This window comes from Papaver somniferum, chromosome 2 (assembly GCF_003573695.1).
Source record: "Papaver somniferum cultivar HN1 chromosome 2, ASM357369v1, whole genome shotgun sequence".
Taxonomy (NCBI): domain Eukaryota; kingdom Viridiplantae; phylum Streptophyta; class Magnoliopsida; order Ranunculales; family Papaveraceae; genus Papaver; species Papaver somniferum.
In genome coordinates, this window is record NC_039359.1 from 76,183,515 (window position 1) to 76,197,784 (window position 14,270).

Below are 14,270 nucleotides of genomic sequence, written 5' to 3' on the forward strand. Positions count from 1 at the left end.
AGCCGTCCAAGTTCGCCACCAAACACGTGGCAAATTTTGGCCCAACGCCAAGCCCTAATTTTGGCCGCGCCTAAACTATGCCAAAACCCTAATTTTGGCCGCGCCTAAAACTATGCCGAAATTCTAGCTTGGTCGCGCCTAAACCACGCCAAAGCCATGCCTCCATGCCACTGGCTGCCAAATGAAGGGTTGCAACAATCAACGTCCACCCTTCCTTCTGAGATGCAAATCTCAGTCGTCCAAGTTTGCCACCAAACGCGTGGAAACTTTTGGCCCAATGCCAAGCCCTAATTTTACCCGCGCCTAAACTATGCCATAACCCTAATTTTGGCCGCGCCTAAAACTATGCCAAAATCCTAGCTTGGCCGCGCCTAAACCATGCCAAATCCACGCTGGCCATGCCTCCATGTCGCTGGCTGCCAAACGGAGGGTTGCAACAATAAACGACTACCCTTCCCTCTGAGATGCAAATCTCACCCGTACAAACTTGCCACCAAACGACTACGGTGCCAATCTCTTGGCTACGGTGCCAACTCTTGGCCATGGTGTCAAAACCCTAATTTGGCCACGGTGCCAAAGCCCTAATTTGGCCCCGCCAAAGCCATGCCGTCCATGCCTCCATGCCGCTGGCTGCCAAACGGAAGGTTGCAACAATCAACGGCTATCCTTCCTTGAGATTCAAATCTCAGCCGTACAAGCTCGCCACTAAACCAAACGACTTGTGGCAACCTTTGGCTATGCTGCCAACTCTTTGGCCACGGTGCACACTTAGCTATGTCAGTTCTATGGTCACGGCGCCAAACCCTAATTAGCCACGCCAAGAGCATGCGCAAGTCATGCCAGCACCGTGGCCACGCCACTGGCTACCAACGGAAGGTAACCACAATCAACGGCTAACTTTCCTCTCAAGATGCAAAATCTCGACCGTCGAAGGTCACCACCGAGCCGGCAAGCCTCCCAATCTCAACTTGCCAAACAATAGCAACATGCTACACAAAACACTTGAGACATGAAAACATGTCACAAACTGGGGGATGCTCATCAGGGTATTGGTCTGGCGGTTTACAGCATGCGGCATACACTACGCCCGTTACAAGAAAGTGTCATAAGAGTGAGACGGTTAGTAAATACACGAAGTAATGGTGAAACGTTTCTTTCATTATGGAAACATCAATTCCAGGAGTTACCCGTTACCGCTTTCTTCCATTTACTCAACCGTTTCCACTTCTTACGAGACGAGGGTACGTTTCATTGTGACTTGTATAAATAGGTCTCACCTATTTCCACCAAAGAACATGTTTTTGGTCAGGAGAATACAACACTCAGAAATCACTTATTAGCTTCCCAATCTGCCAGCGTTTCACTTTCTGATACAAGTCGTCAAACAACTACTCTTCCAGAATCAACTATTCTGGTTTCAACACTCTCTTCGTTTCCCTCCCTAAGACCAACCCTTCTCCTTCACTTTGTGACCGAAGCAAGTCTGGAATGGCTATTTCTTGTTTTAGGCTGGATTTGTACAGATTGATCTCTCGAATCAAAGTACTCCCTTGCAGCATATTGTTTAGGGTTTAGACTCGTTTCTCACCCACACACTCGAAATTATCGAAATCAGTAGAAACTGTTTTCACCCTCAGACAGTGGGGAATAATGAAAAAGGAAACCAAATTTTATATGGGTATCATACAATCAATTTATTCCTGGGGAGGATGATCGTTAGAAGAAGTTGTAAGTATTATCAATAAGACCTCGATTTTCAAATATCTACATATTTTAAATTATTAAACTTCTAAATATGAGAGATTATGTTTATTTATTTTGTAGGAGGAGCATGCCAAAACTCTCTATGTTGGAATTAAGGGAAGCGAATTCATATTTGATCATGTCTACCAAATTCTTAAGAACCATCTTCACGGACCTTGAATCCCGTAATCATACCGAAGATGAAGCTTGAGAATGAAAATCGGATCATGTTTAATTCTAAATTTTAGTTATTTCAATCCGTGTATTTTTAATTACTCAATCCATGTAATTTTTAATTTATGAAATGAAATTCGGTTCAAGTAATATTTCTTAATATTTAGTTCCAAATTTATAAATTTGAATTTGAATTTTTTAAGTTGTATATTTTTTTTAGTTTGAATTAGAAAAAAAAAACATGAACTAGGAAACATAATTCATTTTTGTGATGCGAGAGGAGTGTAATTAAGTAAATTAAAGACTACGTTAAGAGAATAGCGCTCAACGCAAATTTGAATAGCGTTAAGTAATGCTACTGAAAACAACGCTGGACGCTATTTTTAATGGCGCTTGACTTACGCTATTTTAATTAGCGCTCAGCGCTATTATGTGTGGTGTTTCCTGTCTTCTAGTGCGCTATTCAGAATAGCGTTGAGCGCTATTTTGAATAGCATTCAGATGGACTCCGCAGACGATTACGCGTGAAAGGTTGCTTGGAAAAACTGTGGAACACACCAACTTGGAAGTCACTAGACTTGACATTCCACAATTTTTCCACACTTGGAATAGCTTGGATTCCACCGTAAGACTTGCTCTTAGCTTAAAAATATTAAATAGCTTTTAAATTTTTGTAGATATCAATATATATTTTAAGTTTAGCAATTAAGTAAAGTTTTTCCCTTCACCCAGGGGAAAATATATTTGTTCATTGTAAAATAACAGTTTTTCTTGCTTTAGTACATTTTTGGAAAAACAGTTGTTTGGGCTCTGGAGAAGAAGACTAAGAACTTCAGTATTGAGGGAGATTTCGAAAGTCTTTTTAACTATATCAACAGTCAAAATGCAGACATATCTTGGCTAGCTAAAGCATACATGCAGGAAGCACACAGATTGGCATATCTTTGCAACAACTTTTTGGTTTTGGTTTTGGCTTTGTTCCTAGACTAGGAAATCAAGTGGCGGACAACTTAGTCAAATTTATTAAAAATACGAATTCTTCTATTGAATGGGAAATGGTCCCCCTGCTTGTACCAGAAAACAACTCTTAGTAGATAAATCTAATATTGGGAGTATCTCAAATCCCATATTAGATGGCTCTACTTCTTTTGTAACCACGACTCTTTCTGAGTCTTAGCCTTTCTATGTAATATCTTATTTACAAAAAAAAAAAACATTTTTGAAAAAACAAGATTCTATTTTAAAATTAAAAAAATTAATTAATCCAAGAAAATAGAGACAAAGCTACCCAAAGGAAAAAGAATAAAAGAAAACGAAACGGTGAGCAACAAAGTCTTTGAGAGAGTTTGGTACTACTGATCAACTCCCCACTCATGAACAGAAACTCCCAAGGAGAGAGTAAACACATTAATGGACCAAAATTACGGAAGTCTTTATCATCCACAAAACTACAAGTCCAAATGGGACTCCTCAAATATATGGAGATTAGAATGAATAATTCATCATGTATTCATGTTATTGGATGGTATATCTCATCCATTATCTTGTTTTATTAAAGTATTAAATCCACCATGTATATAGGGAATTTGATTTTTTGTTCTTTAATATAATAATATTAGAATTCCACCTACTAATTTATGGAAGAATTCTATAGTAGAAAAAGGATCCACAAATATATGACTCTCATATAGTGTAGGGATTATCCAAAAGATGTGGATGTTTATCCATCCGTACTATAAAAGTTTCCCTGCCTGGGTCAAGATTTCCAACTGGCGCATTTACACACTCTTTTTTTCTTTTGTAGGATCGTTTTCTTACCAAATGCGCGTCACTGCGTCGGACACGTCAGTGGCATCATGCATGTGTCACACACATTTTTAGTATTTATTTGTTTTAGTAATGTAAATCTAAATCTCGGTATATAGATAATTACATCTATTATATTCAATTTTTTGTTTATCAACAAATTATTCTTTGTCGTGTTTCCGTCTCCGCATCACGTCCTTTTCACATTGTCTATGTCAGTGCTTCCCGGTTAGGTAGTATACATTGATGTAACCTTTTGTTACACAACCTGTCAACTAACTATTTTTTTCTATTCTTTTTCTTTTATATTAGTTTTGTGAATTAAGAAGCAAAAAAGGTGTGAACTCATGGTGCGATCAAAATTGAATTTGCAGCTTATTAATTGTCGGATATTAGAGATGTGACATCATTTAACGGTGGAGTTAACCACAGTTAATACTATATCTTTAATTGATATTCTTGTATTATTCAATTTTTGTGAACATTTCGTGATCACAATCAATGTGAATGTTAAAGGAAAAGTACATGGTTTAGTAAGCTTTAGGTTGTGTTTGGGAGCTTTGACATCATACAGCTTAGCCGGGGAAATAAGAATAGAGCATCTATTATCCCACAAATGCCTTAGACTAAACTTTAAGTTTCTAATTTTTAGAAGTCCGAGTTTTCCTTTGCTGTAAAATGAACTCGTAATAGTGGTTCACTCTAACATTGCGTAATGGTAAGTAGTTTATTGTAGTATAATGAACTTATAATGTTAGTTCATTTTGTAGAATCAACTTATTTTATAGGATAAACTCGTATTGTTGTATTGATAATTCATTAAGGCAGCTCATTTTGTAAAATGAATTTGTTACCTCTTATTTTATTTATTTATTTGTGAGGTTAATGCCAAAATACATAACCATTACAAGGAGAAATAACAATGAATGCATACTAACCTGGGTTAATTATTCTTATGACCTTAGAAAATATGGGCCTTGCTCTCTTAACCTAGGGTCATAGAAATAATTATGCAAATTATTTTTCATGACATTGAAATAATTATTATTACAGGAAGACCAAAATAACCTTTTAGTTGTGCAGATTCCCTGCACAGATTTTAGTTGTGGATATTTTCTACACAACTTCATATTAATGTGCTATTTATCTTTAAAAAACTGTGTTTTAAGCTTATTTTCTTGATTTGATTGATAGTGCGTTTTTCTTTCTTTGCACATATTTACTTGTTTACATTTCTTGCATAAATTACGGAATCAAAAACGAGTTTTTTTTGCTCCCATACATAATAATGTGCATAATATAGTATAAAATATTACGGAAAGTTAATTAACATTGTGGATAGTGGCTGCACTCACGAAAAACATTGTGGATAATAGGTGCACGATAAAAAAAATGTTGTGGATAATATGTGCACACTAAAAAAAAAAAGGATTAATTGGGGGATATTTCACTGTAGCTGCCGACATGGTTTTTCAATGCCGGCAATCCATCAACTATGCCGATTTTATTGAAAAACCATACCGGCAGCTACAGTAAAAATATCCCACATTTGCTTGTTCAAAAAAAAAAACACAATGAATATTGTATTCTAAAAAATTTTGTGGATAATATCTGCACACTAAAAAATATTAAAAAAATTAAAATCATTTAAGAAAAAAATTTCTAGAAAAGCGAATATTTGATATTTGTATTTACGTTCCTTGCATAGTCTTTAAATAAATAAAAAAATGTCAACTTCCTATGTATCGTTTGTAAGATATGTTATATTAAGTTGGTTTGACAATTATACGCTTAAAGAATAAAGTTTATGCCAAATTTTATTACATATAAGGATATTCTTCTCATTAAAATGTTTTATTTAATGACATCATTTAACCATTTTGTAGTGTTGTCGTATTTTCAAACTTATTTTTTGAATATTTTTAAAAAAATCTCCCAGAAACTTATTTTTTGATATGCGACTTGGATGAAAAATTCAAGGGAACATTATCTATGTATCCCTGGTATGAGACCCATTAGAAAATACTCTTTCCAGTTATACCCTTAAGCTTAATACATTCATGAAATACCCTCTTTTGTATATTCTATATACAAAATCACTACCATTATTCAAAAAAAAAAAATACAATACCTATACTGCCCACCACCACTGACCACCAGTACCGTCGCCCACCACTATTAACCGCCACCAACAACCATCACCGCCCTCCAACAACCGTCGTCGCTAACCACTACCACTTTCGTCCACCACCGCCGAAAACCACCACCGACAGACACCACCACTGCCGACCACCACCACTTTCCTCATATCCACCACCACCATGTGGAGTCAACTTGCTGAAGTTGTTTCCAAATCTGAGACAACTAGCTCAAGTTGTTTCGAAAGTGGAGGCAACTAGCACAAACTATCTCCAACAGAATGGAGACAACTAACTCAAGTTGCTAAAACAAATGGGGACCGCTAACTCAAGTTGTCTCTGAATCTGAGGCAACTAGCTCAAGTTATCTTCAAAAGTGAAGGCAACTAGTACAAAGTTGTCTTCTAAAGTGAAAGCAACTAGTCAAAGTTGTCTCCAGATATGGAGGCAACTAGCACAAGTTGTCTCCAAAAAAGAAAAATTATACACAAATGAGTGAACCTTGCGTGAGTCGAACACACATCTTCTGACATATAGTCAATTGTGCTACCATTGCACCACAAGTTCATGCATGACATAAGGTAACATGCATATAAAAAACTACCTAGTTTGGAAAAAAAACAAACTGACATATACCAGTTGAGCATCCATAAGTAAGCTCAACTTAACAACCGAAAATTCTAGCAAAACTTCTACCAATTTGCAAATAAATCAAATCCAAATCACAACCCACCCAAACCAATTTTAATCAACAACCTCAGCAGACTACAAGCATTAGAGTTGACTCAAGGAAGAACCATGAAGTCAATGTCAGCAGATTCTACAAAAGGTACCAACAAGATCCTAAATTTCATCTAAAGCAACATCGTAGGATCCAAGAAAAGGAAATCGAGTATCCCTAGCTCGTTGACAAACAAAAAAGTATTTTACTTTATCTAATAAACCATTTTATAGCACTATGAGATGTAAAACCAAGATGAAAACATGAAGGACTTGAAAAACAAAAAATAAAAACAATGTTTGCATGACCAAATGAATAAAATGTAGGTTTTAACCAAAATACGTAACAAACATGGACATTAAACTGTGAACAATGAAAGTTAAGATAAAAGACACGGGAAGAAAAAATTTCACCTACCTATTGCAGCACTATCATAGTGTATTTGACGAGCTTGTCCAGCTTCATCATTCTCATCCAAAAAAACTTCTCCAAGCCACATATCATATGATGTTGTATAGCTCTTCGTGAAAATAATGTTTCAACGTCAAGCTGCATGTTAGAATTTCATAAAGTACTAAACATTGCCTAATATTCAAAATAAAAACAAATGTCCCTGAGAGAAGGTAGAACTATTCTTTGCTATGAATAATGAAGAAAGAAGTACAATCATTCCACATATTTGACGCATATGGACTATATAGCAGAGTTATACCTAATTTGTATTTGTGATTTGAGTTTCCCTAAAACCAGATGCTCCAAAACAATTCTTTTTTAGCCAGCTGCATCATTCTTTCCTCAATAGTTCCTCTAGTTATTTGGGCAAGAACCAACAAGAATTTAACTTGCAATAATTTTTATCAATTTTCAACTTAACCACATGGAAACAAGCCCCTGAACTTGCACCTTTACCGGTACCAATCACTGCAAATCCAGCTCATTCACTCATTCCATGGCTTCAAACACCATCTACATCTTACGAAACACTTCTTTACCTGGACACAGTATCACCAATTACAGTTCAAGATTAATTTTAGTCTCATCAGCTCTTGTTTAAACCTTAAGTTTTTTTCTCCCCCACTTGTTCATATTATTTTCTCTTTTCTCCCTCTGATCTCTGTCTCGATATCGATCTCGAAACAATATCTGAAACAACTAATTAATACCCTCAAATAGTCTAAAGCATCATATTTTTTATTTTTTTTGAAGCAAGCATCAGATTAGTTGAACAAATTTGTGTAACTCGATCTATCGAATGAAGTGTTTGAAGATTGAGACAACAATGACAGAAACAATTAGGTTGATCGATGAAAATGGGTGTACAACTCATTACTCTGCTTGAGGAGATGAAGGCTTTGAAAGGATTTCAAGATCAGGATTGTTTTCTTTTACCTGCTTCACTTACGCTAATACCATCACCAATAATTGGGTACCCAACTCAGTGAAAACATGAATGGGCATGTATCGAATTGAAGTAATCGATTGTTGTAAGGAAATTAATTTGTTGGTTTCACAAAAAAAAATCATTTTTTCGAATTTGAAATAAGTTGAACTTGAGGTTGATTCAATTGATTGTGCGTTTTTCTTTTTTTTTTGCACATACTTACTTGTGTACATATATTGCATAAATTATGGAATCAAAAACGAGTTTTCTTAGCTCCTATGTATAGTAATGTACGTACTGCAATATAAACAATTATGGAAGGTTAATTAACATTGTAGATAATAGATGCACACTTGAAAAAAACTATGGATAATAGGTGCACACTAAAAAAAAGTTGTGGATAATATCTGCACACTAAAAAAATACTACAAATATGGTACTCTAAAAAATTATGTGGATAATATCTACACACTAAAAAATAAGTAAATAAGTTTAAAATCGTTTAAGGGAAAAAAAATCTAAAAAAGCGAATATTTGATATTTGTATTTACGCTCGTTGAATAAGTCTTTACTATACAAAAATGTCAAATTCTTATGTATCATTTGTAAGATATGTTATATTAAGTTGATTTGACAATTATACCCTTTAAAGAATAAAGTTTATCTCAAATTTTATTACATATAAAGATATTGTTGTCATTAAAATGTTTTATTTAATGACATCATTTAACATGTTTATTCACATGACCTTCCTTCTATAGGGGTCATTTCAATAAAGTAGGTTAATTGATTTTTAAATGGATTTTAAGCCCAATATCATCAGAGTAAGCAACAACAAGGGGAGACCGAACACTTAATTCCCACCATGCACTAACCTTAACTAAACATTGGGTGCCAACTTCACTCTAACTGGAAATCAATCAACGAACAAAGATAAAACATAATTTTTACACATTAATCTATATAAATGAAGAGATAGGAAGAAATTTAATTGGCATAGAAGACATGCAACAACTATGAAGTGTAGATGCATTGATTTCTTTGCCAACTTGTCTGCAACTTGATTACATATCTATGATGAAATTTGAAACCCTAGAAATTGACGCATTCTCCTAAATCTTCATAGCCTCCTTGCCTATCCCCTGGTTTTGCCAAAACCTCGAAATCTGTTCCCATGGAATAAAAGCTACTCCAATCACCCTCTATCCAAAAGTTTATAGCTTTATATATGTATTTGGCCTATTCAACTCCTTATAACAAAGCTAGTTTCTGCTTTTGTTGGTTTTGGACATGTATGACCGCATCTTTAGAAGAACCCTGTTTTAGGGCATACAGAAAATTTCAGGGCATATAGATTTATTTTCCCAACTAACGTGTGTATATAAGGGGTGTCTAATGGTTGTGCAATGACTTATATACGTTTAAGCGGTTTATATTACTAAATTCCCTCTTCTCAATTTGAAAACCAAAAATCAAAAACAGTTATAAACTAAAAATTTTCTCTTCTTCTCTACCCGATCTCTACTCGCGGAACCATCGACAAAAAATTTGATCGTGAAAATTTGATCGTCGATCAAACATAACTACAAAAATGACTCGCACAAAGAAGCCTGCAGTAGGTAGTCATTCTAAATTTTCTTCTAATCCGCCAATTGAAGAACAAGAAGAAGTTGAAGGATTGGAAGCAGAAGTTCAATCGAATGAAGAACCAACTCCTGAAATGAGGATAAAAATATATTTTCTACAAACCATCTCATATTTTTGTTGTTTTTTATTGATAGAATATGATTAACTCATAAAAGGCTAGAGCTTTTTGCGGTCACAGAATGAAGTTCGGCTTATTAATGAGACGAATTATCAGTTGATCTATTCATTGTTCTTCGTTCTGAAAGTAACAATTCAGATTAATTCATTTCTAAATGATAGACAAACTTTCTAGTATTTATATACATATATATATATATATATATATATATATATATATATCATTGAAGTTTTGAAGTTCGGCTGATTCGAAAGTTGAATTATTAGCCGAACCTGACACTATTTCTCCAGGTTCTATAAATAAGTCAGGTTTGGCTGATTCGATAGTTTGTTTATAAGACGAACTTGTAATTTAAAATGGTTGAGCTACTTCTTTATTTGGTTTATAGGTCGAACCTCTAACTTGATTTTTCCTCTCGAAATTGATGTTTGTCATTTTAGGCTTTGGATGTCTTCTTTATGATGTGGAAGATAATATAAATGATAGAATATGGTGTAGAGAGATGATAAAGATTGAAATATCTCTTCTTAGGGCGCTGGATGTCTTCTTATATAATGCTCTCAAATTTAGGCTTTATAATCCTTCCGGGGTTGTATTTTCTTGAGATAAAAGTCAATTTGGTGTCCAATATGTGCCAGAATAGTGTCAGGTTTGGCTAATACCTTGCCAACCTTTCTCGGCCGAACCTGAGAAGTGAAATTTACTCCAGGTGGTTGTCAGGTTCGGCTGACTCGATTAGATCACTTTCAAGCCGAACATCTCTTTGTAAACACTTCGAAAATATTGATTCGCAGGCTCTGGGTTCGGCTAGCTCGTGCTAATGAGTTATCAGCCGAACTTTCTCTCTGCAGACTTAAGTCTTTCAGTCTTGTTTTGGCCATAACTTTTTCGTCTGATGTCAGAATGACGTCATTCTTTTTTGCGTTGTGTTTGTCTTTTAATTCTCTTGAATTTGAAAATAAGATCTCCTTGATTTTAATGAGTTTAATTTGGACCTTGGTATTCTCCGTCAGTAAAATTCACTTTCTTAATACTTTTAGTAATTTCCATTTTTTTTGTTTGATTTATCCTATGAAAAGGCTTCACAATAGAAAACATATGTAATAAAAAGCCTAACCCCTAATATGTATGGATTTAAGTGTTTAATGGAAAATTAGTAACATGTTCGGCTGATATGGTTTTTTGAATATGAGACGAACTTGGAGAAATATATGGTTCGTCTTATACGATATTTAAAGTGAAAACCAAACCTAACTCTCAGGAGAAGGTTCGGCTTGTAATGAAATTTCTTATTAGCCGAACATTTAACTAGTATGTAGGTCGGAAGTTACAAACTATAAGTACATCCAATAACTATTGTATTTCGAATAAGCCAAACTGTTCATCTTCTGCAGTATTCAAGTTAGGTTCGGCTGATAATTTTAGGACGACCCTATCTCTGGTTCGTCAAACTCGGGTGAAAAAAATCATTTTTTTGATGATTTCAACATAAGTGAAATTAAACATAATCTGGAAATATACTGGTGTATTGTTTGCATGGGGTTTCTCATCGCTGTATTCATCTTCTGGATTTGACATAAAAATACAAGTTTTTCCTCACTTCCCCTTCTTCTTCTTCTTCTCCAAAAAAACCTAACTTCTTTTTTTCTTCCCCAAAAGTTACCATTAACACAAACTTTTATAACTTAATTATCTTAATTACTAATCATTTACATTAAACACTAATCAAAATTATTCATTATTATTAACACTAATATAGAAACATAATAAGTGATAAAACACCAAGGTGAACATAAGTATGATACAAAATCTTCGGCCATAAGTTATGATCCGTTAAAACTCCATACTAGACAAAATTGATACAAAAATCCCATATTTTTTATAAAGTTTAAATTAGATCATTCAAATTTTCTATTAATTCCATAACCACCCTCCCATGGTTTTTTATTCTTCTTTTCGTCTCCTCCTCTTTTTGTTTCATTTGTTTTTTCCACCGCCTCCTCTTCTCCGACCACTAACATCATCTCTTCTTCTTCCTTCCTCACCACCACCAAATCAACGACATCCTCCGTCTCTTTATTTTTTCCCCTACCACCAACACCACCAACAGTAGCACCTCATCCTTCTACTTTTGTACCAACGTAAATTAAATACAGATCGAGAATGCGAATCGGGGAAAAGAAAAAGGTGAAATCAAATTAAATCTAGAGATTTGATTTAATTTTCGTGTAAGATTAATATAATTTTTCTTCTCAATCTATCTATTTTTGAAGTTAAATGTCAAAAAATTGGTCACGAATTTCAATTGGCTTGTTGATTTGATGAATTAGATCTAGGGTATTGAAGAATGGTGAAGATTCAAACTTGATTTTCGTTTTTTATTGTTTATAATCAATGAAATATCATATGGAGTCACCTTATGCTAGTTTTATTTAGTTGGTTTATTCCTGCATCAAATAAACAAAACCTAGTGGAGATCAAATTAAATACAAGATCACGACTATGATCTCTCTATTTGGTTGTTCCAATTTTATGTATCCACGAATACCGTGAGTATCTCGTATTTTCCAAAGTGATAATTGAGTTTTAACAGGTTCATTCAGGTGGAAATGTGTGAGAGTATTCAAGCACTTGTAAAAAATGAGGATAATAGGAAATAAGTAGAGTTATATTTTTTCGAAGAAGGATTATAACCATACAGTAGGTCACTTGGTAGTTTTGGTACTGAAAAAATGCAACTACCATGCAATCCATGATCCATTTCATGCATAAGAAGCCACGTTTTATTAGAAATTTGATCATCTCAACTTGATTATTCACTTATATGCAAATAAATCTAATATCTTTCCAATATATCTTATCTTCTTATATATATATATATATATATATATATATATATATATATATATATACAAGCTCTTATTTTTGGTATTACTTTTATGTTTATTCCTATTAATTTTTTTGTCTAGTAACTTTTGTGTCTAGTAACTTTTGTGTGTAATTGAGTACTGCTTTTTGCATTTTCTGCACGTAGATTGGTAATTGGGTTGTACGGCCAGACTTTCCCCAAATTAGTTGGTATGTCCTTAATTTTATTTGTTACTTTAGTATATTGATCCCAATGTGATGCATTTGATGTTGTATTTGAAGTTGCGCCTAAGGAATCATAGTTTATTAATTTCATTGGTTGAGCTATATTTGGAGAAAGTAAAGGCAACAAGAGGGTTGGCTCCAGTTTATAATGTGAAAAACTGTTGAGGAAGTAAATGTTTATTTTATGTGAACTATATGTTATGTAAATGTTAAATCAATCTTTTTGGTGATACGAAACCAATTTGGTTTCAACTAATTTTTTTCGATGAAACCAATTTGGTTTCAACTAATTTTTATCGATGAAACTATTCTTTTCGGTGATATGATTTTATTTGTTGCTGAAACCTGTTTTGGTTTCATCAATTTTCGATTTCTTTTTCGAGCTTATGTCGATGAAACCAATCTTGTTGGTTATACTGTGAATAGATACCGAAAGTTAACTTAGGGATCATTTATGTGTGAATTGTAAGGAAGTAAACTAATGCAACAAGAAGGATGTTGTCGTGTAAATACTAAAAGAAGTAAAGGCAACAATAAGGGTTGACTTCCTTTTAAAATGTGAAAAAACTGTGAAGGAAGTAAATGTTTTTATAATGTGTAAATAGTAAGCTTATGTTGTTATTGTTAAAATATTTCCCAACTATTTATATTAGTGTTCCATTTTGTTGAAACCAATTCTTGTTTCATCTAATTTTTGTTAGTTTTTGTGGACGAAACCAATATTTTTGGAGATATGATTTATTTATTTTTGCTGAAACCAATTTTGGTTTCATCTAATTTTTATTTCTTTTTTGTCAACCAAACTGATGTCATTGTGATAGTCGCGTTGGCGTCGGTAGTGGTGGTGGCGTTGAGGATGTCTGTTGGCGGAGGCGATTGGTATGCCGGTGTTGGTGGTCGTGGATGCGGTGCTAACAAAGGATGTAATACCTCATTGGTAATATCTTATTCTATACCCTTATGATATTAGACGAGATGGGAATGTTGATTTTGTGTTTGATATTCAATGAACTTGCAAAATGTTGATTATAAAGATTCACTTTCAGTTGGAACTCCTCCTCCTATCTCAATAAAGATAGTTATTTGATCACCTAGTTTTTGCGATTTTTGAGTTTATGAATTGTGTGTGTCTCGACAATGGAATACATACAGGGGCGGAACTACCTTGTGACTAGGGCTAGCTTAAGCCAGCCCTAACAAGAGAAAAAGTCATTTTTTTTCAAAGTCTTTTTTAAGTTGGGCCACAATTGGTCTATGAGTTTTATTCTTAAGCAAGCCCTGAAAAAAGCTCCAGCCATCCCTATATCCAATGTCTAGTTCCGCCACTGAATACATATATATAATGGATCAGGAACTTATTGATCTAGTTTGGAAAATAAATAGAGAAAATATGGTGAGAAAAGATGGAGAAATTTAAGAGGAAAATAAAATGCAACAGGGAGTGCATGG